The sequence below is a fragment of the Oncorhynchus mykiss genome, chromosome 4 (genome assembly GCF_057628025.1).
Source record: "Oncorhynchus mykiss isolate SJ-2025 chromosome 4, ASM5762802v1, whole genome shotgun sequence".
Taxonomy (NCBI): Eukaryota; Metazoa; Chordata; class Actinopteri; order Salmoniformes; family Salmonidae; genus Oncorhynchus; species Oncorhynchus mykiss.
The window spans coordinates 26,206,361-26,230,314 of NC_143025.1; the positions used below are offsets into that span (position 1 = coordinate 26,206,361).

The 23,954-nt window shown below is 40.7% G+C and overlaps 2 long non-coding RNA genes across 5 annotated transcripts in view; one reads left to right on the forward strand and one right to left on the reverse strand.

Moving 5' to 3' along the window:
• LOC149983961 (uncharacterized) overlaps positions 1–20,001 on the forward strand; it is a 99,006-nt gene extending 79,005 nt beyond the window's left edge. Inside the window, exons 3-5 of the long non-coding RNA XR_016495178.1 lie at positions 18,103–18,194; positions 18,503–18,588; positions 18,841–20,001. This is a non-coding gene — a long non-coding RNA (uncharacterized LOC149983961). The remainder of the gene's footprint in view (positions 1–18,102; positions 18,195–18,502; positions 18,589–18,840) is intronic.
• LOC149983959 (uncharacterized) overlaps positions 1–23,954 on the reverse strand; it is a 566,613-nt gene that overhangs the window by 394,360 nt on the left and 148,299 nt on the right. The window lies entirely within an intron of this gene.

The following is a 23,954-nucleotide window of genomic DNA, read 5'->3' on the forward strand; positions in this document are numbered from 1 at the left end:
TGAAAGGTTTAGCTAATCAATTTGGTTGATTATCTTTTAGCCAACCCCTCATTTAGGGCTCTTGTTAACCTGGGATAGTAACAGAGACAGCGAGCAATTAGACCACCATTGCCCTCTATTCTATTGACGAATGTGCAGTCACTGGAGAAGGAACTGGTTGATCTCCATTCGATGGGGCCTAAAAATATGTACTGTAATATGCTATGTTTCTCAGAGTCGTGGCTGAACAAGGACATGGGTAGTATACGCCTTGCTGGTTTTTCTAAGCATAGTCAAGACCGGACGGCAGACTCGGTCGGGTAAGATGAAGGGAGGAGGGTTGTGTCTCTGTGTTAACAACAGCTGCTGCACAAACTCTAATGTTAATGAAGTCTCGAGTTTTGCCTGAGTTAGAATACCTCATGATAAGCTGCAGTCCATACTATTACAAAGATAGTTTTCATCTATATTTTTCATAGCTGTCTATTTACACCACATACACAAAAGAGAAACTTGCACATTCATAGGCAGCATTTCTCATGGGCGGTGATTTTCAGACCAGGGCACCACAGGCTGAAATACATTTTTCGCATCTACCTATACATTTTGAGATTTTTGGGGTATTTTGGCCAATTTTTATTAGTTTTTCAAAAAGTTGATAAAAAAAATGTATATTATCTTTACTTCATACTACCGTCATCAACATTTTAATGAATTTTAACCACTTTAAAATGGACATACAGTGCATTCGGAAAGTATTCAGACCCCTTGACTTTTCCACATTTTGTTACTTTTACAGCCTTATTCTAAAATGTATTCAATTGTTTTTTCCCCTCATATACATGTATATACACACAATAGCCCATAATGACAAACAAAAACAGGTTTTTAGAAATGTTTACAAAGTTATTAAAAATAAAAATATGAAATATCACATTTACTTAAGTATTCAGACACTTTTCTCAGTACTTTGTTTAAGCACTTTGGCAGCGATTACACCCTCCAGTCCTATTGGGTATGATGCTACAAGCTTGGCACGCCTGTGTTTGGGGAGATTCTCCCATTCATGTTCTGTCTGGCGTTAATGCAGCAAAACTGAAATCTGTTTTACCTCATTTTTCCCAACGTCACCTGTGCAACTAGAGGCGACACAACTCTAGATCAGCTTTATTCCACACAGAAATGCATACAAGGTCTTCCCTAGCCCTCCCTCTGGCAAATCAGACAATAACTATGTCATCCTGCTTACAAGTAAAACCTCAAACAGGAAGTAACAGTGATGTGCTCAACACAGAATTTGTCCGATAAAGCGGATGTTAAGCTAAAGTGCAGGACTGTTTCGCTAGCACAGACTGGATTATGTTCCAGGATTCATCCAGTACCATGTAGGAGTTTACCACATCAGTCACCGGCTTCATTAATAAGTGCATCGACAAAGTCGTCCCCACAATGACCGTACGCTGAGCGACGCGAGCCTACCAGATGAGCTAAATGCAGTCTATGCTCGCTTCGAGGCAAGCAAGACTGAACCATGCATGAGAGTACCAGCTGTCCTGGTTGACTGTGTGATCTTGCTCTCCGTAGCCAATGTGAGTAAGATCTATAAACAGGTTCGCAACATTCGCAAGGCCGTGGGGCCAGACGGGTACTCAGAGTACTCAGAGAATTATGAGTACTCAGAGAATGCGCTGATCAGCTGGCAAGTGTCTTCAGTGACATTTTCAAACTATTTCTGGTCTGTAATACCAATACTATCTAAATGACTATCACGCCGTAGTACTCAAGTCTATAGCCATGAAATGCTTTGAAAGGCTGGTCGTGGCTCACATCAACACTATCATCAGATCCACAGATGACGCAATTGCTATTGCACTTCACACTGCCCTCACCCACTTGGACAAAAGGAATACCTATGTAAGAATACTGTTCATTGACTTTAGCTTAGCATTCAACACCATAGTCCCCTCCATGCTCAGGACCCTGGTACTGAACACCTCCCTCTGCAACTAGATCCTGGACTTCCTGATGGGTCGACCCATAAGGAGGTAAGGATAGGCAACAACTCATCCACCATGCTGGCCATCAACACGGGGGGCCTCAGAGGTGTGTGTGCTTATTCCCCTCCTGTATTCCCTGTTCACCTACAACTGTGTGGCCGCGCACGACTCGCTTGCTGACAAGACGACGGTGGTAGGACTGGGGCAGAGTTCCATGCCATCCAGGAACTCTATACCAGACGGTGTCAGAGGAAGGCCCCAAAAATGGTTAAACACACCAGACATAGACTGTTGTCTCTGCTACCGCACAGCAAGCAGTACCAGTGCACAAAGTCTGGAACCAACATGACCCTGAACAGCTTCTACCCCCAAGACGTAAGACTCTTTAACAAGACTGCTAAATAGCTAATCCAATGGCTACCCAGACTACCTGCATTGACCCTTTTTTTGCACAAACTCTCTTGCACTGACTCAATGCAAACACACCGGACTCTACCCACACACTCACACATACTTACACTCACACCCCAACACACGCCCACACACACATAACACACGCACACATGTATACTGATGCCACACACACACACTTTCACACACCACATATGCTGCTTATACTATCTATTCTATATCCTGTTGCCCAGTCACTTTACTCCTATAGCTATTACCTCGTACCCATGCACATTGACTCAGTACTGGGACTCCCTGTATATAGCCATGTTATTCTTATTTGTTATTGTTACTTGTTATTCACTGCGTATTTTTTCCTCTTGTCACTATTTCTATCTTTAGTTTATGTCTTTATGTATTAACTTTGAATTGTTGAAAAGGACCTGCAAGTAAGCATTTCGATGTCAGTCCTAACCTATTGTTTATGAAGCATGTGTCACGACTTCCGCCGAAGTTGGTCCCTCTCCTTGTTCGGGCGGCGTTCGGCGGTCGAAGTCACCGACCTTCTAGCCATCGCTGATCCTCTTTTCATTTTCCTTTGGTTTTGTCTTGTCTTCCATCTCACCTTGTTCCAATCCCATCAATTACATGTTGTGTATTTAACCCTTTGTATTTGATTGTTCTGTTTTCCGGTGTTTTATTTTGTTATTAAACTACGCCGTTTGGAAACACAGTTTTTGCTCTCATGCGTCTGACTTCTCTGCTGCCAGTACGCACCCCTTACAGCATGTGACAAAGGAAATTTGATCTGACTTGAGACCTCTGTGTAATCTGTGTGTGTTCAGGTAAAGGCATTGGGAACAGGAAGGTGCGTGCAGCCCACGTAGTGTCTCTGGAGAGTCAGGCGCTGCAGGCCTCAGCACTAGACCTGGAGTGGGACCTGTAGAAGGAGCTACAGCAGCGTTTCCCACAGTCAGGTCACCCATAATACAAGTAAAATAGCAAAAAACTAAACTAAACTAAAACTAAAACAGTTCGAAGTTTGATGTTTGAGAAACATGGATGAACTTCTTATTCTGATGTGAGACTGTGAGAGCCTTGACATTTGGTTATGTCATTGACAAAATATCCTCCAACACTCTTCTTAGCAAACTGGATGTTGTCTATCACAGTGCCATCCGTTTTGTCAACAAAGCCCCATTTACCTCCCATCACTGCGACCTGTATGCTCTCGTTGGCTGGCCCTCGCTACATATTCATCTATAAGTCTTTGCTAGGTAAGCCCCGCCTTATCTCAGCTCACTGGTCACCATAGCAACACCCACCCGTAGCACGCGCTCCAGCAGGTATATTTCACTGGTCATCCTCAAAGCCAACACCTCCTTTGGCTGCCTTTCCTACCTGGTCTCTGCTGCCAATGACTGGAACGAATTGCAAAAATCACTGAAGCTGGAGATTTATTTATCCCTCTCTAACTTTAAGCATCAGCTGTCAGAGCAGCTTATCGATCACTGTACATGTACATAGCCAATCTGTAAATAGCCCACCCAAATACCTTGCACCCTAGTATCTCTCCTTGCACATCATCTTCTGCACATCTATCACTCCAGTGTTAATGCTAAATTGAAATTATTTCGCCTCAATGGCCTATTTATTGCCTTACCTTCCTACTCTTCTACATTTTCACACACTGTACATATATTTTTATATTGTGTTATTGACTGTACGTTTGTTTATGTGTAACCCTGTGTTGTTGTTTTTGTCGCACTAATTTGCTTTATCTTGGCATGGTCGCAGTTATAAATGAGAACTTGTTCTAAACTGGCCTACCTGTTTAAATAAAGATGAAATAAAAATACAAATAAAAAGAGCTAGGTGGTTTCCCTGAGCTTCAGAACCCTGGCCTAAGCTTGGATCACTTCCAGTTGGCGTGTGTGGAGAATCGGACCGTGGACAACTCCAACCGTGCTGATCTAGACATGCACCTGGAGCCCATCCAGCCCTCTGTGTCAGTGTCACCCCATGGAAGGTTTGAGCGTCTGCAGAAGGACCCCAACTACATCTCCCATTTCACCAGGGCTCCACCCGAGGGCCAGTGGAGGAGCAGCTGCAGCCTGGTCAGGTACATGCTGGCTGGTGTAGGGCTCTTTATCCTGGGGTTTCTGATAGGCCACTACACCCACAGACCAGCCCACCCCAGAATACCCAGGTACACAGACCACCTGCAGGAGCTGCTGAGGGACATCACAGCTAAGAAGATCCAGGCTCTCACACATACACCAATTACCCCATTACTCCCTGTTTTGCCTCAATGCCTGCAAAGTGTTTAGAGAGAGAGTGTATAATATTACAGGTAATGCATCTTGTTAGTGTAGAGGCATTATGCACAGCAGCAGCAGCAGAACACTAACTAGACAAGGTGGGGAGAGTCAGGGATTTGCATTAAAATGACATTCATTTGGAAGCGTTTCTCTAAGAAGGAGGCTCTCCCAGGTCATGCAAAGGTGATTTAGAGCACATTGATTGCTGCCGATCGCTCAGCCAAAAAACCTGTTGCCCCCTCGGAAAGTCTTCCTCAGTCTGAGTGGAAGTTTGACATTCTTAGGAAACAGATGTGGGCTTTCCTGGAACAGACCCTTAGGGACCTGCATCCTTCTAGCAAAGACAGTCTTCCTGCCAAACATTGTAGCATACTGTATCCCCACTAGTAACAAGCAGCCTTGTTCACTCCAAGCCCAGCTGTGTATAGCTGACAGGGAAAGGAGAGGGCGCAAGCAGGTATTAATGTTAAATGAAATACCGACAAACATCTGGCGGCAAGATATTGTTTTGGTGCCAAGGATCATGGAATATATGTATATTTGTGTCAGAAAGATGTCTCAGTTCAGTGGAAACTAAGTTAATCTGACTCCTAAACAGATTTTGGGGTTTTGTGTATTTATTATTTAGTCACATTTATTTTTCAGGCAGCAGGGCCAACAGCAGAGCTCAGATTCTCTTGGAAAAAGAGACACCATATTGTAACCTCAAGTAATATTGTGATCACGCATTCAGCCACCAACTGAAACTTTTCAGTATTCATACCTTGGATGTTGTGTTCCAAGATAATTGCCTTATTTACTTTTGGGGCACAGAGGGAATCCTGCAATCTCTCTCACAAAGTGATGCTCTATGGGGAGAAGGGATATTGTGGCAACTCAGAATGTTTAGATAAAGAGAATAAAACTGGTAAATTAAATAGTTTTATCCTCAGTATATCGCCCACATCAACTAATAGCATAGGGTGCCCCAAAAGTAAATAATGCAATTATCTTGGAACACAACATCCAAGGTATGAATACTGAGAAGTTTCAGTTGGTGGTGTGCTGCTTGGATGGCTCCTCTCTTTCCACCTTATTTGTGGAAATGGATTTGTGCATGATGCTAGTAGGCTACAATTAACTTTATTTAGTCAGTGTTCAGTATTGTGTGTTTGGTGATTGACTATACATAAATAGAAGGATGGAATATATTGTGTTATTATGAACTACAGTATATCATAGTCAACCTGATGTTTGGGAAGAAGTGGATTTTCCCTCTGTTTGTGCCACTAATGCAATTCTTTATCTCCCTGAGACACTCACTCACTTATTATTCCCAGTAATTGATACAGTCCATTATATTGGGAGCATTTCTCATCCCCACCAACTGAAATAAGTAATCTCAAAATCAGATTAAGGGTAATGTCTCCAGGGATGAGGAAGAACAAAAACATTAAAACAGTTTGGACATACTGGCTACTAAAACTACTAAAACAAAGAAGCTTCTTGGCTGTCAATTCCTTCTCCAAATGGAGAGAGGCCACAAACGGGCTAGATTTAATGTCAAAGATGGTGCACAGCTGTTAAAACAGCTCAGAACACAAGTATGGTGTCCATGTTAGGACACTTTCAGTCTCAGTAAAATGAGTCATTGTCACAAGGAGTTGAGTCACTCACAAGGAGTTGAGTCATTCTTACAAGAAGTTGAGTCACTCACAAGGAGTTGAGTTGTTCTCGCACTAGTTGAGTCATTCTCACGAGGAGTTGAGTCATTCAAACAAGGAGTTAAGTCAGTCTCACAAGGGCTTGAGTCATTCTCAGTGGCAGTAAAACATCATCATTTTTTCACGGTCATTTCAAATATGAGCATGATTCTAGAATGTAAGAATAAAAACATCTCTCTCTCTAATCTAATCTACTGTATTGTGACCGTCCAACCGAGACACTGGTACACCAAAGACACTGCTGCCCATGTAGGAACATAGCTGCATGCAGATTTCCCCAAGTCCCAGTGACACTAAACCAACTGAGGCTGACAAAAGTCAAACTCAAAAGAAGTTGAGTCATTCTCACAAGGAGTTGAGTCAACGGGTTAAACTTTTTTCACCATCTTTTTTTTCAAGGTCATTTAAAATATGAGCATGATTCTGAAATAATTATGTCTGTCTGTCTGTCTGTCTTATCAGATGATGTGTCATGATGACACTGTAGAACGATGTTCTTGTAATAAAGCACACATTTTTTTATATCATCTGGTTTGTTTGTCAGGCGGCGGTCACGTGGGTTAGCAATCAGAGGGCTACTGGGAGGAAGCTAAGCTGTTAGCAGCACAGTGACACCGGCTACATATTGTAGCAACCTTAAGCCGACACCTAGCAGCCTCTTTAGACCTCTTGGCATAATGTTTAAGGTGTTGCCTTGATAGTCGCTGGACCTGGGTTTGAGTCCCGGTCGGGCCTACCCCCTGAATTTTCTACATTGGTTTGAGAAGTGCGTTGGTGCCTGGGAGGCCATTGGAGAAGAGTGGACATGTGAGAGACTTGGTTTGTATAGAGAAGTGTAGGAACATGCTCTCCTGAAGGAAGGGGGTAATGTCTGAGGGGTTCAGACCAAGGGGTTCAGACCTCTTGAAGTAATTATTAATGTGTTGGCTTGACAGTCACTGGACCAGGGATCAAGGAATACACACATTTCTTTAGATACTGAGGAGAGTAGTAATTATGCTAACAGGTGTGGTTACAGATAGGCTAATCCTATTCTTGCTGAAAATAGTTTTACACTTTGACATGCATGTTAGATATGTATCACCTTCATATTGGAGACATGTGCAGAAAGTGTGCATTGGCAGTTTAGGATGCACATGTCAGTCTGCACCTCTGTAAAGAAGGAGAGAAGGATAAAAGGAAATAGGGTTAGGATAGGAAGAAAGGAAAGGGATCTAGGAAAATATGTAGGAATTTAGGCTAAGAAAAGATGAAAGGAAAGGGAGTTAGAATAGAAGGAGAGGATACAAGAGTCTGAGGAAACTATGAGGTTCAGAGCCTGCTGGTTTTCTGTTCTACCTGATAATTAATTACACCTACCTGGTGTTTGATTTTGATTTGATTTGATTTGGATCTCTTTTAGTCCCCATTTGGACTAATCTTCCAAGTGTCCAAGGTCTAAATCATTCCCTGATTAGAGCACAACAGGGAAAAATACAGTGGAACTGGCTTCGAGGTCCCAAGTTGAGTTTGAGGAACCTAGGCTATCCTACACAATTGTGCAAAGTAGCCTAGACTCAGTGTCCAATCTGACACACAGTAACATATGAAAACATTAACACAATACCGTCACAATATCTTACTCTGTTAAATATTATAGACCCTGTTGTAAATCAAGCAGACAATAGCAAATAATTACATAAATGTAGGGCTCACAGGCACAACGAACGAGACAAAGATATTCTGGACATTCTTCCGAACACCATTTTCCATACTGGCTGTTTTTGCATTGCATGCTGTATGTAGGCCTATCAAAACAGCTGTTTGTCACTTCACTGTCATTCAGAAAAATATTTCCTGTATTAGCTGAAAGTTGGCAATATCACTAGGCCTAACTAAACAGCTGGATACCAAATGGGCACCCAACAAGTAGGTTTATTAGCCTACGCATTGCCTATTGAAGAACTGAAAAATTTGAAGTGTTAAAATCTCAGTGTTGTGAGTGTTATAACTGACTGTTGATTCTAGTGGGGTTAACACCAGGAAATGACACCACATGCAGTGAATACATTAAGTGTAATTTGAATCACAGTGGAATAAACTGTGTGATGTTGTGGTTTTATTGTTATTCGAGAGTGAAAAAGACATGGGAGTGGCCTCATGATCATTATTGACCAGAACACTTTTTTACAGGTTGATATATAGAATAATTTGTTTTAATCAAATAAAATAAAATAGAATTTATACATCACATTTCAGACAGGGAATGAAAAGCAATGTGCTTTACAGGAAAACAACTATGAATCTAAAAGCCGAAATATTTATTACACAACAAATATAAGATAACAAACAGAAGAACAACACAAACTGAACAACTAAAAAGCAAGGCAAAAAATGTGTTTTAAGATCTATTTTAAATATGTCCACAGTTTCGGCACCCCTGGCATGCTATTCCAGAGGCTGGGGGCATAATAACTAAAGGCTGCCTCTCCATGCCTCTTGGTCCTAGGCTTTGGCATTGTTAAGAGGCCAGTGCCAGAGGACCTGAGGGACCTACTGGGTACATAACTTAAAAGCATGTCTGACATGTATTGGGGTACACAATTGTGGATTGGTTTAAAAACCAATAGAAGAATCTTAAATTAATTTTAAAACTCACAGGCAGCCAGTGCAAAGACATTAAAACCGGTGTAATGTGTGCTCTCCATCTGGCCTTGGTCAGTACACGTTCTGCAGCATTCTCTATGTTTTGCAGTTGACCAATGGCTTTCTTGGGTAGACCAGACAGGAGAGTATTACAGTAGTCAAGCCTGCTTGTAAAAAAAGTGTGAATTAATCTTTTTGTGTCAGCATGAGAGAGAAATGGCCCTACCTTGGCAATGTTCCTCAGGTGCTAAAAAGCTATTTTGGTCACATTTCTAATGTGTTATTCAAAATTTTGTTCAGACCCTAGATTCTCTCTTTGCTTTGGCTCCAACAATAAGTACCTCGGGCTTGTCTTGATTTAGCTGCAGAAAGTTGTGAGCCATCCAAGCATTTAAATCACTAATACAGCCTAATAATATATCTGTTGTGCTAAAATCCTCTGGTGACACAGAAATGTGAAGTTGTGTATCGTGTGCATAGCAGTGAAAATCCATGCTGTGCTTTCTGATAACGCTGCCAAGGGGTAACATAACTGAACAGTTCCGAACCCAGAATCGAAACTTGTGGACCTTGTGTATTTTCTCTGAGTTATGTTCACCAAGGGTGACAAAAAAACTCTTGACCGGTTCAATTGGTCCCAAGCCAATTTAGAACTGGACCGGAGAGGCCAACCTACCTCTCTAGTCTGTCCAGAAGGACATCATGGTCGACAGTGTTGAATGCAGCACTTACTATAAAGGACAGAGAGCGGTTTGGCATCTGCGTTGGCTCTAACATCATTTACCACTTTAACTAAGGCTGTCGCTGTGCTGTGGTGGGCATGAATTCTGAATACAGGTTGTGGTTGATAAAATATTCAAATAGTTGAATATCCTCCCTCTGGCTGGATTCTGATAGGAATTACTAATCACTTTACGAAGCAGCATATTGTGACTTCCAGGTCTGATGTGGCCCGTGTAGGGCTGTTCTGGTGACCATATTACCACCACACCGGCAGTCATGTGTCATGACCACAGTCAAATTCCATGTGACTGTCACGGTAATCTCCTTTGACGCACTCATGTGTTGACATGTGTTGGCTAACTCGCTAACGGCATGATACTCAACGCTCTATTGTCTCTGTAACCACTCCAACATCAATGCAAATACAATCGAAAATCACATCAAACCCTTATCATAAAACTCACCTCAATGTGATGGATCAATTTGAAAAAAGATGTTCAAAAGATGTTTTTATATTTTCATAGAGATGTTTTTATATTTTCATAATTAATGGGCATTACCTTTAGCTGACATTACCTTTAGCTACAGAATATCTCCCCGTCGTGCAATTCCAGCTCCTCTCTCTCTTTCATTCCTTTCTTGAGCGCCCAGAGAGAGGGGCTGTCAACAGTTTAATGAAATATGTTTTGTTGTGAAAACGTGTTACTATTGATGTTCCCGAACAGATTTCACTTGGTTTCCCAAATTAAGCACTGGGTAGTTGCAGGAACACGGTTGGAGAGCCCCTTGCATACAGAGTTTCAGCAGAATGTAAGTGGTTGATGCATGGAGTGAAATAAGCTGTGTTCTTATAAGCACAGGCATTTCTAAATGCAATCCCGTGTGAAAGCAGCTACTATATCTCAGCTGCTTAATAAAACCGGAGAAACCTAGCCATCATGATTGAACAACGATCTGCCGGGAAAGAGGCCTCCATTCACTATTCAAATGCATAAAGATCTATTTCTTGCACCTGTTCCTGTCCATTTGATAATGGGTCATTCTAAATCAAAACTAATTTAACATATTAGTAAAGACAATATTAAATTGAGAATATGATGTCTGATGGGTGAAAATATGATCACTTGATGAGAGAACAGGATGTGCAGCCTGAGGGAATGAACAGAGTTCAAGGTTTTTAGCAACTTTTTCCAATCATCAATATCCTATAGTCGCATCATGCAGCCCATATATGTTTACATTTCTAATATATTCTAAGCTTTGTATTATTCACAACTACATTTAGCAAATAACTCAAAATCTAGCATGTAGGACATTGTCATGCCCTGGCCTTAGTTATCTTTGTTTTCTTTATTATTTTGGTTAGGCCGGGGTGTGACATGGGTGATTTATTGTGTTTGTCTTGTCTAGGGGTTTGTTAGATTAATGGGGTTGTGTTCAGTTTAGTTGTCTAGGTAAGTCTATGGTTGCCTAGAGTGGTTCTCAATCAGAGGCAGGTATTTATCGTTGCCTCTGATTGGGAACCATATTTAGGCAGCCATATTCTTTGGGTATTTTGTGGGTGATTGTTTCCTGTCTTTGTGTTTTATGCACCAGTTAGGACTGTTTCGGGTTTCACGTTTATTGTTTTGTAGTTTGTTCATGTTAAGTGTATCTTATTAAAGAACCATGAACTTCAACCACGCTGCGTTTTGGTCCGCCTCTCCTTCCCAGGAAGAAAGCCGTGACAGACATGTTTCAAATGATTCCATTTATGCTCTACATAGCCACTGCATATGCACACTCGCTGCGGAATGGGAAAAAATATCCTTTCTATTAACTCAGCTAAGTTAAATTATATTATTCTTACTATAAAATAATATTTAAACAAATATTAGTACAGGAGTTATAAGCATATCTTCTGTGTGAATTTAACTAGCCTACAGCCTGGCGCATAGCCAGATAACATAATGTAGACCATCTCATATTCTGTTCTTAAATGTTCATATCATAATATTTCTTTAGACCTGACTAAAATACATAATGACTGTACACTCTAAAAATTAGAGTTTCAAAAATGGTTATTCTATGATCCTCAAAGTTCTTCAAAGAACGTTCTTGGCACTGAAAATTGCCCCCAGAATGTTATTCTAAGAACCCCATAAGAGGTGGGGTTCATCGAGGAACCTCCTTAGTTGGTGAGGGTTCTTGCAGGAACCTAACTTCCCAATTGAAACATTTGGATTTGAACTTGAAAGAACAGCAGGTGCAGGCACTTAACTGAAAAATGTAAAGATCTCCTCAATTTAAGGTAAGGTTTGTCCCTTGTAAGATGACTGAACTGCTCACTTTTGTGTCTGTGTCTACATGTATACAGACGAGGCAAACAAAGGTATGTCTATTGGTATGTTTTTATTTTATTTTTTATTTATCCATTATTTTACCAGGTAAGTTGACTGAGAACACGTTCTCATTTGCAGCAACGACCTGGGGAATAGTTACAGGGGAGAGGAGGGGGATGAATGAGCCAATTGTAAACTGGGGATTATTAGGTGACCGTGATGGTTTGAGGGTCAGATTGGGAATTTAGCCAGGACACCGGGGTTAACACCCCTACTCTTACGATAAGTGCCATGGGATCTTTAATGACCTCAGAGAGTCAGGACACCCGTTTAACATCCCATCCGAGAGACGGCACCCTACACAGGGCAGTGTCCCCAATCACTGCCCTGGGGCATTGGGATATTTTTTAGACCAGTGGAAAGAGTGCCTCCTACTGGCCCTCCAACACCACTTCCAGCAGCATCTGGTCTCCCATCCAAGGACTGACCAGGACCAACCCTGCTTAGCTTCAGAAGCAAGCCAGCAGTGGTACGCAGGGTGGTATGTTAAGGAGATCACATGTACCATCCTCCCCCCTTACCTGTTCAATGAAAATCCCATAGGCCTCTACATTACGGACAAGGTATGTGTTTGAAAACATCATCAAAACAGTTTTTTTTTCATTCACATTTACCACAAAACACAAGGTATGAATAGTGCTGTGTGCATGTTTTATTAAACATCTGTATAATTACTATTTTTTGGATTCACAGACTTCACCCTCCCTACACCTTTGATGAATTAAACAGGAAACAGGAATTTAACCTGTTCAATTACCATGCACTGCAAAATCATTCTGGCTATGGATACAGAGAACATAAACACATTAACATCAACATGCCAGATGATATAACCATTGGACATGGGGCTCTGCTGGGAGTTTACCTCACGTTTTTATTGTATCATTCTGCTTTGCCACTAACTTTGCCACAACTAAAATATGGTGTTATCGTTATGCATATTATAAATAATAATAATAATAATAGGGGAGGGGAGTAGTTATTCCCAAAAGGTTCTTCAAAAGGTTCTTCGAGGATCTATTAGAAGGGGTTCTTTGAAGAACCCTTTTAAAGGGTTCTTCGAAGAACTTGTAGGGTTCCCCCACAGTTTAAATTTTAAGAACCAGTAAAGGATACTCCAGGAACCTTCTATTTTTAGAGTGTTTTGTGATGGTGTATATTACATTTATTTATTAGACTTTTAAATGTACATGTTTCAAAAGCGAGCATCAGCGGCTTGTATGCGTGGAAGCTTGGAGATGCTACATTTGTTTATGGTAAATAACGTTCTATTACCGTGAGACCGGCAGACATTTGCATGACAATAACTGTATCATGACCGCCACAGGCCCATAAGCCAAGATTCACAGACCACAATTTTGAGGATAATTAGGCCATAACTAAATACCTTATGAAATGTGTAAAATGCAGTGTGTTTGGAAAGTATTCAGACCCCTTACCTGTTTCCACATTTTGTTACTTTAAAGCCTTAGTCTAAAATTGAATAAAAAAATGTATCATCAATCTACACACAATACCTCCTAATGACGAAGTGAAAACAGGTTTTTAGAAATGTTTGCAATTGTATAAAAAAACAGAAATACCTCTGCTATGAGACTTGAAATTGAACTCAGGGACATCCTGTTTCCCTTAATCATCCTTGAGATGTTTCTACAACTTGATTGGAGTCCACCAGTGGTAAATTCAATTGACTAGACATGATTTGGAAAGGCACACACCTGTCAATATAAGTTCCCACAGTTGACAGTGCATATCAGAGCAAAAACCAAGCCATGAAGTTGAAGGAATTTTGCATAGAGCTCCAAGACAGAATTGCGTAAGAGGGTACCAAAAAATGTCTGCAGCATTGAAGGTCCCAAGAACACAGTGGCCTCCATCATTCTTAAATGTAAGAAGTTTGGAACCACTAAGACGCTGAAAGTGTCTGTTGGAAATCAGACCAATCAGGCCTTTATAGTAGAGTGACCAGACAGAAGCCACTCCTCAGTAAAAGGCACACGACAGCCCACTTGGAGTTTGCCAAGAGGCACCTAAAGACTCTCCGACCATGATAAACAACATTCTGTATTCTGATTAAACTCTTTGGCCTGAATGCCAAGCATCACATCGGGAAGAAACATGGCACCATCCCTATGGAGATGCATGGTGGTGGCAGCATCATGCTGTGGGGATGTTTTTCAGCAGCAGGGACTGGGAGACTAGTCAGGATCGAGGGAAAGTAAAGAGATCATTGACAAAAAGCTGCTCCAGAGCACTCAGGACCTCAGACTGTGGCAAAGGTTCACCTTCCAACAGGACAACAAACTTAAGCACACAGCCAAGACAATGCAAGAGTGGATTCGGGACAAGTCTCTGAGTCCTTGAGTGGCCAAGCCAAAGCCCGGACTTGAACCCGATCATACATCTCTGGAGAGACCTGAAAATCGCTGTGCAGCGATGCTCCCCATACAACATGACAGGGCTTGAGAGGATCTGCTGAGAAGAATGGGAAAACTCCCCAAATGCAGGTGTTCCAAGCTTGTAGAGTTATACCCCAAAAGACTCAAGGCTGAAATCGCTGCCAAAGGTACATCAACAAGGTACTGAGTAAAGGGTCTGAATAGTTATGTACTGTAAGAGTTATATTTCAGCTTTTGCAAAAAATTCTAAAAACCTGTTTTTGCTTTGCCATTTTGGGGTATTGTGTGTAGATTTATGAACAGCAATTCATCAGGGCATTGACTCTACAAAGTGTTGAAAGCGTTCCACAGGGATGCTGGACCATGTTGACTCCAATGTTGACTCCAATGCTTGATGTCCTTGGTGGTGGACCATTCTTGATACACACTGGGACACCTGGCACCTATTACCATACCCCGTTCAAAGGCACTGAAACAGAAAAGGGCCTTCCCCAAACTGGAACTATGGGGCCTTGCCCGAACCATGAAATAAAGCCCCAGACAAATTATACCTCCTCCACCAAACTTCAAAACTGATAAAATATAAGTTTTATTTCACCCATCTACACAAAATACCCCATAATGACAAAGTGAAAACACGATTTTATTTCCCTCAAATGTATTGAAAATGAAATACAGAAATATCTCATTTACATATGTATTCTTACTCCTGAGTCAGTACATCTTAGAATCACTGTAGGCAACGATTTAAGGCTGTAAGTCTTTCTGGGTAATTCTCTAAGAGCTTTGCACAGCTGGATTGCACAATATTTGCACATTCATATTTTTAAAAACAAGCTTTGTCAAGTTGGTTATTGGTCATTGCTAAACAGATTTTGCCACAGATTTTCAAGCCGATTTAAGTTAAAACTGTAACTAGGCCACTCAGAAACATTCAATGTCGTCTTGGTAAGCAACTCCGGTGTACAGTATAATTGGCCTTGTGCTTTAGGTTATTGTCATGCTGAAAGGTGAATCTGTCTCCCAGTGTCTGCTGGAAATCATACTGAACCAGGTTTTCCTCTGGAATTTTGCCTGTGCTTAGCTGTATTCCGTTTCTTTTCATCCTAAAAATACCCTAGTCCTTGCCAATGAAAAGCATACCCATAACATGATGCAGCCACCACCATGCTTGAAAATATGAAGAGTGGTACTCAGTGGTGTGTTGTGTTGGTTTTGCCCCAAACAGTAAGTTAATTTCCTTGCCACATTTTTGGCAGTTTTACTTTCGTGCTTTATTGAAAACAGGATTCATGCTTTGAAATATTTGTATTCTGTACAGGCTTCTTTCTTTTCACTATTTCATTTAGGTCAGTATTGTGGAGTAACTTCCATGTTGTTGATCCATCCTCTGTTTTGTCCTATCACAGCCATTCAACTCAGTAACTGTTTTATCACTGACAGTGATAAAAATGGCAAGAGTGTGCAAAGCTGTAACCAAAGCAAAGGGTGGCTTCTTTGAAGAGTCTCAATTATAACATGTATTTTGATTTGTTTAACACTTTTTGGGTTTCTACATGCATCTACATTCTACATTCCATATGTGTTACTTCATTGTTTTGATGTCTTCTTTATTATTCTACAATCTAGAAAATAGTAAAAATAAAGAAAAACCCTTGGATGAGTAGTTGTGTCCAAAAGTTTGACTGGTACTGTATATGTAAAAAGAAAAAGCCCAGAGTGCTATTATATGATACAGTATTAGTACTTGTTGCATTTTCAATTTATCTAAATCCTATCATCTACTGATTTCAGCCAGTGTACGCCTGTAGAATATCTGCATTGTTTGAATGGAAGGTTGGCATATGTAAGGGATAAAGGAAAACGTTCTGTTCATTATCTTGGAAACAATGGACAACGCAGCCGCCGAGTCCCTTTGCGGAGTTCATTTTCCCAAGGCAATGAACAGAACGTTGGCGTTTATCCCTCTACTACCACAGTTGCCAAAGAAAAAATATGAAAGCCCACATTTACCGGTATAAATACTTTTTGTTGTTGATATTTTCATTTTTTAAAAGTGAATTCATACTTCATCATCTTTTGGTTGCTAGAGATACGACCCAATCGTTTGTTTGATTCGTTCGATATTCATAGCCTTGACCCAGTGATTTGTTCTTTATTTTCCATTGCTATGGCTAGCAAGCTAGCTATGGCTAACATAGTCATGACCTCTGCAACCAGAATAACAGCAAAGTTGCTGTTTTCTATTGACATTAATTTGGATACATCCATAACAATGAGCTGACAATGCCCAATTTTGCCTGCATGGCTAAAAAAGTTTGCCTTCTCATCAGGACACTCGACACCGTTCATTATGAGGAGATCGCATTGCAAATCAAACACTAGGATAGAAGCTAGCTGGTACGGGGGTGGTACGCCAGTGCTTAACTCTTACCTTAACACTTATTGCTAAATCTAACCTTAACTGTAACCTAAGCAAGCAGTTGCTTATCAACAGATAGTATGACCATCTGTTTAGCATCTACAAATGGATAATCCTGACTATCCAAATAAAGTGTGACTGCGACCAACACTCTAGACTGTTAGTTTGTGAACACTTTGAAAAGTGTTAGTTTAACACTATTTCTGTAGGTCACATGTAGTTTCTAAAAAAGTGTTAATTCTGATCCCAAATTTGCTGTGTAGGTGACTCTTCCATTTAGAAGCATTAGATTTTCAATTGCATAACCCCTACATCATTTTGGATTTGTGTGCCCATAAAAACTGTTTTTACGGAGTAGCCTAAAATATCAATATGAACATTTGATAAAGCTGTGCTGCCGTTAATAGCTCACCATCTCATAAACTCAGCAAGAGTTTTGTCCCGCTGATGGCCCATAAGGATCGATGGGTTTCATATTCAGATGATTAAGCTTTTAGAAACTTCACATCTAGCCTACTGGTTAATGCGCTCACTATCGCTTGGACGCTTTCCTATGCAGGTCAGTCATAATACCCTCTCCTTAACATATTGAAAAAATGCAACTGATAGCCTATTGATACAGACATTACATAATAATACTCCCCGAATTGATGGAAAGATTTGGTGTGCTGCCGACAATCAAAAGTGCAGAATCTCTAATAATTAGCCAATCCTAAAAAAATGTATCTAGCTCATCTAAAAATCGCCTATTCAAGGAAATATAATATGCCTCGTTTTCTTATATTGATAATTCGATTCTACAGAGCAAATTGAAAGAACATGTATTTTTTTATTATTACAAGGTTGAAGACATATGAGAGCCTTCACGACTTGCTCCACCAGCGCACAGGTGTCGTTCCCTGACCCATGGGAGCCCGAGCAGAGGAAAGAGTCGCCAACAAAGGAGTATATTTCTACTGCAGCCTTCACTGTAAAATATTATGCCCTGGATACATTGTCGCTCCGGCCGCCCAGAGTGGCTCGCTTGTGGGTGTGCTGGCAGCATATATCAGCATGTTCGATTGTGCGTCAAAGTATTCAGCATAGCAAGTTTGTATGAAGGTCTGGTTATTAAATGGGTAAATAGTTTAATCCATTCTCCATTTCCTTAATTTATTCACAGGTAAATAGTCATATGTTCTAAACCGCTCTGGTGACAAACAAACTTTTCTATCCTGTTTCCAATCCTCCACATGGCTGGGAGAACCTATTCAAGTAAGTAAATACATATTCTAATTTAAATGTAAATAAAACTATGTATTGTTAGCTAACCAGCTACAGTGCAGGCTAACTAAAATGAGCTAAATGCATTTGTAGGTAGCTAGCTAACAGCCATGGAGGAAGGTGAAAGGATAGCAGCCCCAACTGTTAAAGTGAGAGAGTAGACTATTCTGGATAGGGCAGGTACTTTTGAGTAGTTCCAGTCCCTAGAAGTGAGGAGAGAGATAATAGTAACATAATATTCAGTGCTGTCTAATTTGAGCATCATGAAGTCTGTTTCTTGTGATGTTTTCTGTCTTCAGATACAGAGAGCAGTGAAGCCTGTCTGCAGATGAAGAGGTCCCAATGAAGTGCAGAGGTTCTCAGTCCTGGTCCTGGTGACACAAAGGTGTGCACATTTTTGTTTTTTCCTTAGCACTACAGAGCTGATTCAAATGATTAACTCATCATCAAGCTTAAAGGGGTATTTATATTTATTTGTGATGCTATCCTTGATATGACACCTTGTCACATGCTACACATGCATCTATCTATCCAATGTTATCATGATTTGTTATTAGTAATATTATACTTTAGTAATCCACAATGACCTGGTGAAAAAGAAAGTATAATAATGACATTATCTTCCATATTCCTACAGATACCTTGCAACTGGAGATTCCTTCAAAACAATTGCCTACAGTTACTGTGTAGGGCACTGAAAGGTTGGGTGACCAGGGCCATCTAGGACTGCCTTCTGGGGGAATTGAGGCTTGTGAAGGCTACCTGTGTCCTGCATAACTTCATGAGGATGGACACGAGGAGGGGGGGGGGGGGGGGGGGTCTGCAGCTCGCCGCCATGTGCCAGAGGAGAGGTCTGCTGCGCTCTGCAGGATGTTTCAAGGGTGCTGGCCAACAACGCAGTACTGGAGGCAATCAGTGCGGGAGATATTCACCTCCTACTTCTTCGAAGAGGGTGTTGTTTCCTGGCAACACCATAGACTACACTCTATGCACAACCAAAGGCTCTTTTAAGAGCCATCCACATTGCAATAAGAGTATTCTTCCATTTACTTAGCTATGTCAACTGCAATTATTTAAATTCCCAGTTTCTCTCCCTTTGATTTCTACTTAACAGGTGAGGGTGCTGTTCAGGTAAGGGTGATGTCTGTACGAAAACAAAATAGGCTCTTAAGAGTCACCCATATTGAAAATATTTAGACACCCTATAACCCACACCTACACACTTGTGTATCAATCGGATTGATGGATTGTGTTGTGCAGTAAGCAGGCTCAGGTGTATAACTGTGTATAACCTTATTTTCTCAATAACAGTCTCTCTCCTTCACTTCATGCCTCTCCCCCTTCTCCCTGAATCCTCTGTATCAGCTGTGTCGGTGAACCCATCCCGCATCTGAACTGGCGACATACTGTAGAGTCATCCTCACCTCACAAGCTCTTAAGATAACATTCGGGCCAACTGGGGGCCCAAGGCTTGTTAGGAGACACCGCTAGAGACACTATTATGTAACTGTGATGGAATTAGAGAATATTAAGTTTAGTAGCACTGTAATTCATTAATCATATGCTGTCTTCTCTGCTCCTCTGTTCTCACCTCTTTCTTTTTCAGTTTTTTACACTCTCACACCTCTCTCCCCACCTCTTTCTTCCCCTGTTTTTATATATACCAGATGTGTATTGAAGTACAGATTGAACTTGTATTTATAATATAATATTACAATTCTAATATAAATAATGCATGTAATATATTTTTTTATAATACTTGGATAATGAACTTCTTTCAATAAAGCGTTTCACATTATCTACTGGTTGAAATTAAGTCTCATTTGATAAAATACTACACCTATACTGTGTCCTCAGATCAGTGCAGATGAAGATTAACCTCTTTATAGTATTTACATGATGTAAAGGAAGTGTAGTGTACTGTTTTTTAAATTACGTTTCTAAATATATGAATTACAAATCAGCCTTTAACTAGTGAAATCAAGTTTCTAGTCTATTGCATAGTTACAATGTCTAACCATTGATGTCCCAGGACCAGGATTGGTAAACACTGTTGACGTGTATAATTGTAATACATGCATGCAGACAGCATCATTCAAAGACTGGAGTTTGATACTACTGGTATTGGATATGACTGAAATATAATGTCTCACAGACATTCATACCTGAACCGCACCTTTATTTTCCAAGGTAGAGTACATGATCAGTGAGTATATTCAATGTGCAGGCTACAATGTGGGGATCTCATGCTTGGTAATAACTACATGTATGTATGACTTGCATCCTTGGCACAATAAAGTTATATTATTCTACTCAATCCATATGCTTTATTGAAGCTATTCAGACTGCTGAGTGGCACAGCGGTCTAAGGCACTGCATCTCAGTGTTAGAGGCGTCACTACAGACACCCTGGTTTGCATCCAGGCTGTATCACAACCGGCCTTAATTGGGAGTCCCATAGGGCGGCGCACAATTGGCCCAGCAGGGTCGTCATTGTAAATAAGAATTTCAGCAAGGCACGCTTACAAAATTGCACATTCAATTTGCAGTAAATGCTTTAGCTAGCTAGATTCTTTACATCCACTGTTTCACAAGATGACAGCCTAGTTTGCTGGTTTTCTCAGGAGTCCCTAAAACATTAAACAACACTAATTACAATTTCATAATCATGTCACAATGACCATAAAGCTAGCTAGCTAGCTAGCTAACGATTTTTGTAACTTAACTTTATGACAGAACAATATGCATAATTGTTTGTCTCTACATTTTTGTCTCTATATTTGCTTCCGTCCTAGTATTTTTGTAGGCCATCTTTGCTGAAGAAACTTTCCAGCGTTGGTTCCCATAGCATCAAATTCGTTAAGGGAACCACTCGACATGATCATTGCCCAGCGGTGTTTATGTTTATTTTTTTCACCGCCTCCCACGGCACGTACACACCGCCCAACGATACCCCACCCTCTACGATTCTCACTACTTCCATTGAAATTTATGGGGAGTGATGTTTCACTGCACGGTACCACATGCTAGTGTACACGGGGCATTATGCATTGCAGCGGTGCTTCGCTGCTTCAAGATTTCCCATAACATTGTCAGTTCTTCTTCTATTCCCCGTGAAGATATCCCGATTTGAATGAGAAGACCTGTGAATAAAACTAGACTGTTTCTCTGTGAAAATGTAGTCTGTTTTGGGTTGGTGCCAAATTGAATTTATAAACACAATCTCCCATTAATCATCAGCAGGAGCCATATTAACCTGACTGGTAGGGTGCCAATCAGAGACGCGACAGTGAGTAACTGCAGCGTTTAGAGATGATTAAGTCAATTCTCTAACAGGTGGAGCAATCGCCAAGCCAATTTTAGATTGCATCTAAAAAATTTAAATAATAGTAAGAGCTTAACTTATTGATCTACATTAGATTTTTTCTGATCTAAGATTGTCGATTAAGAACAGCAAAATAAACAGTCTATTCAGGTTTACAGCAAGGGTGGTTCATTGCTCCAGTGCCTTTCCTTTCACCTTCACACTCCTGGGTCAGACAACACTCAATCATAGGACCTACTGAAGAGATAAGTCTTCAATAAAGACTTAAAGGTCGAGACCAAGTCTGCGTCTCTCACATGGATAGGCAGACCATTCCAAAAAAGCCCTGCCTCCAGCTGTTTGCTTAGAAAATCTAGGGACAGTAAAGAGGCCTGCATCTTGTGACTGTAGCATACGTGTAGGTATGTACGGCTGGACCAAATCGGAAGGATAGGTAGGAGCAAGCCCATGTAATGCTTTGTAGGTTGGCAGGTAAACCTTGAAATCAGCCCTGGCCTTAACAGGAAGCCAGTGCAGAGAGGCTAACACTGGAGATATATGATCCAATTTGTTGGTTCTAGTAAAGATTCTAGCAGCCGTGTTTAGAACTAACTGAAATGTATTTTAGTGCATTGCAGTAGTCTAACCTAGAAGCGACAAAAGCATGGATAAATTGTTATGCATAATTTTTGGACAGAAAGATTCTGATTTTTGAAATGTTACATAGATGGAAAAAAAGCTGTCCTTGAAACATTCTTGAAATGTTCGTCAAAAGAGAGATCAGGGTCCAGATTAACACCGAGCTCCTTCACAGTTTTATTTGAGACGACTGTACAACCATCAAGATTAATTGTCAGATTCAACAGAATATCTCTTTGTTTCTTGCGACCTAGAACCAGCATCTCTGTTTTGTCTGAGTTTAAAAGTAGAACATTTGCCGCAATTCACTTCCCTATGTCTGAAACACAGGCTTCCAGGGAGGGCAATTTTGGGGCTTCACCATGTTTTATGGAAATGTACAGCTGTGTGTCGTCCGCATAGCAGTGAAAGTTAACATTATGTTTCTGAACAACATCACCAAGAGGTAAAATATATAGTTGAAACAATAGTGGTCTTAAAACGGAGCCTTCAGGAACACTGACATTTACAGTTGATTTGTCAGAGGACAAACCATCGATTAGACCAAAGGTGAGCACACAAATGTTCACCTGACACAAGTCTGAATCCAAACATTACACTGTTGATTTTACGTGCATTTTACATTTACTGAACTTTGTATTATTTGTTGATAACATGATAAGACTATTCCTGGAAAATGTGGGGCAGGTGCAACATAAGGGTTTGAGTGAGGACTAATTGGTGTCTCCAATTGGCCACACATGTCTCCAAAGTGTGCACACTCTCCTAGCTGTGCTGTTGAGGAACTAGAGCAAGCACAGTTGTAGTTATTTCATTTGGAACACAACCCTGCATCCCCGCCATCACACAATTACTGTTGTTTCCGAAATCTAAAAACAGTCCATTATAAATCTGGGTCAGGTATTTGTATTTGTATTTATTATGGATCCCCATTAGCTGGTGTCAAGGCAGCAGCTACTCCTCCTGGGGTCCAGCAAAATTAAGGTAATTCATACAATTTTAAAAATATTAAAATATATTCACAGATGTCACAACACACTGTGTGACCTCAGGTACCTACTCCACCTCTACCACATATCTACAGTACTAAATCCATGTATATGTGTGTGTATGTTATCGTATGTGTGTGTATGCATATGACTGTGCCTATGTTTGTGTTGCTTCACAGTCCCCGCTGTTCCATAAGGTGTTTTTTAATCTGTTTTTTAAATAAAATGTTACTGCTTGCATCAGTTACTTGATGTGGAATAGAGTTCCATGTAGTCATGTCTCTATGTAGTACTGCGCACCTACCATAGTCTGTTCTGGTCATGAAGACTGTGAAAAGACCTCGTGGCATGTCTTGTGGGGTATGCATGGGTGTCAGAACTGCTGTGTGCCAGTATTTCAAACAGACAGCTCGGTGCATTCAACATGTCAATACCTCTCATAAATACAAGTAGTATGAATTCAATGTATCTTCCACTTTGAGCCAGGAGAGATTGACATGCATATTATTAATATTATTAATATTAATTCAATTTTCCTAAGTCCTTTTTTGTGGCACCTGACCACACGATTGAACAGTAGTAAAGGTGCAACAAAACTAGGAACTGTAGGACCTGCCTTGTTGATAGTGTTGTTAAGAAGGCAGAGCAGCGCTTTATTATGGACATACTTCTCCCCATCTTAGCTACTGTTGTATCAATATGTTTTGACCATGACTGTATAAAAGGCCCATGGAGTTGGTGAAATAATCCTTTAATTCATTGCCATTTACTCAGCTGGGCCAAGGGCGCTTTAATTAGGTCAGGTGGAAATGTCCGACA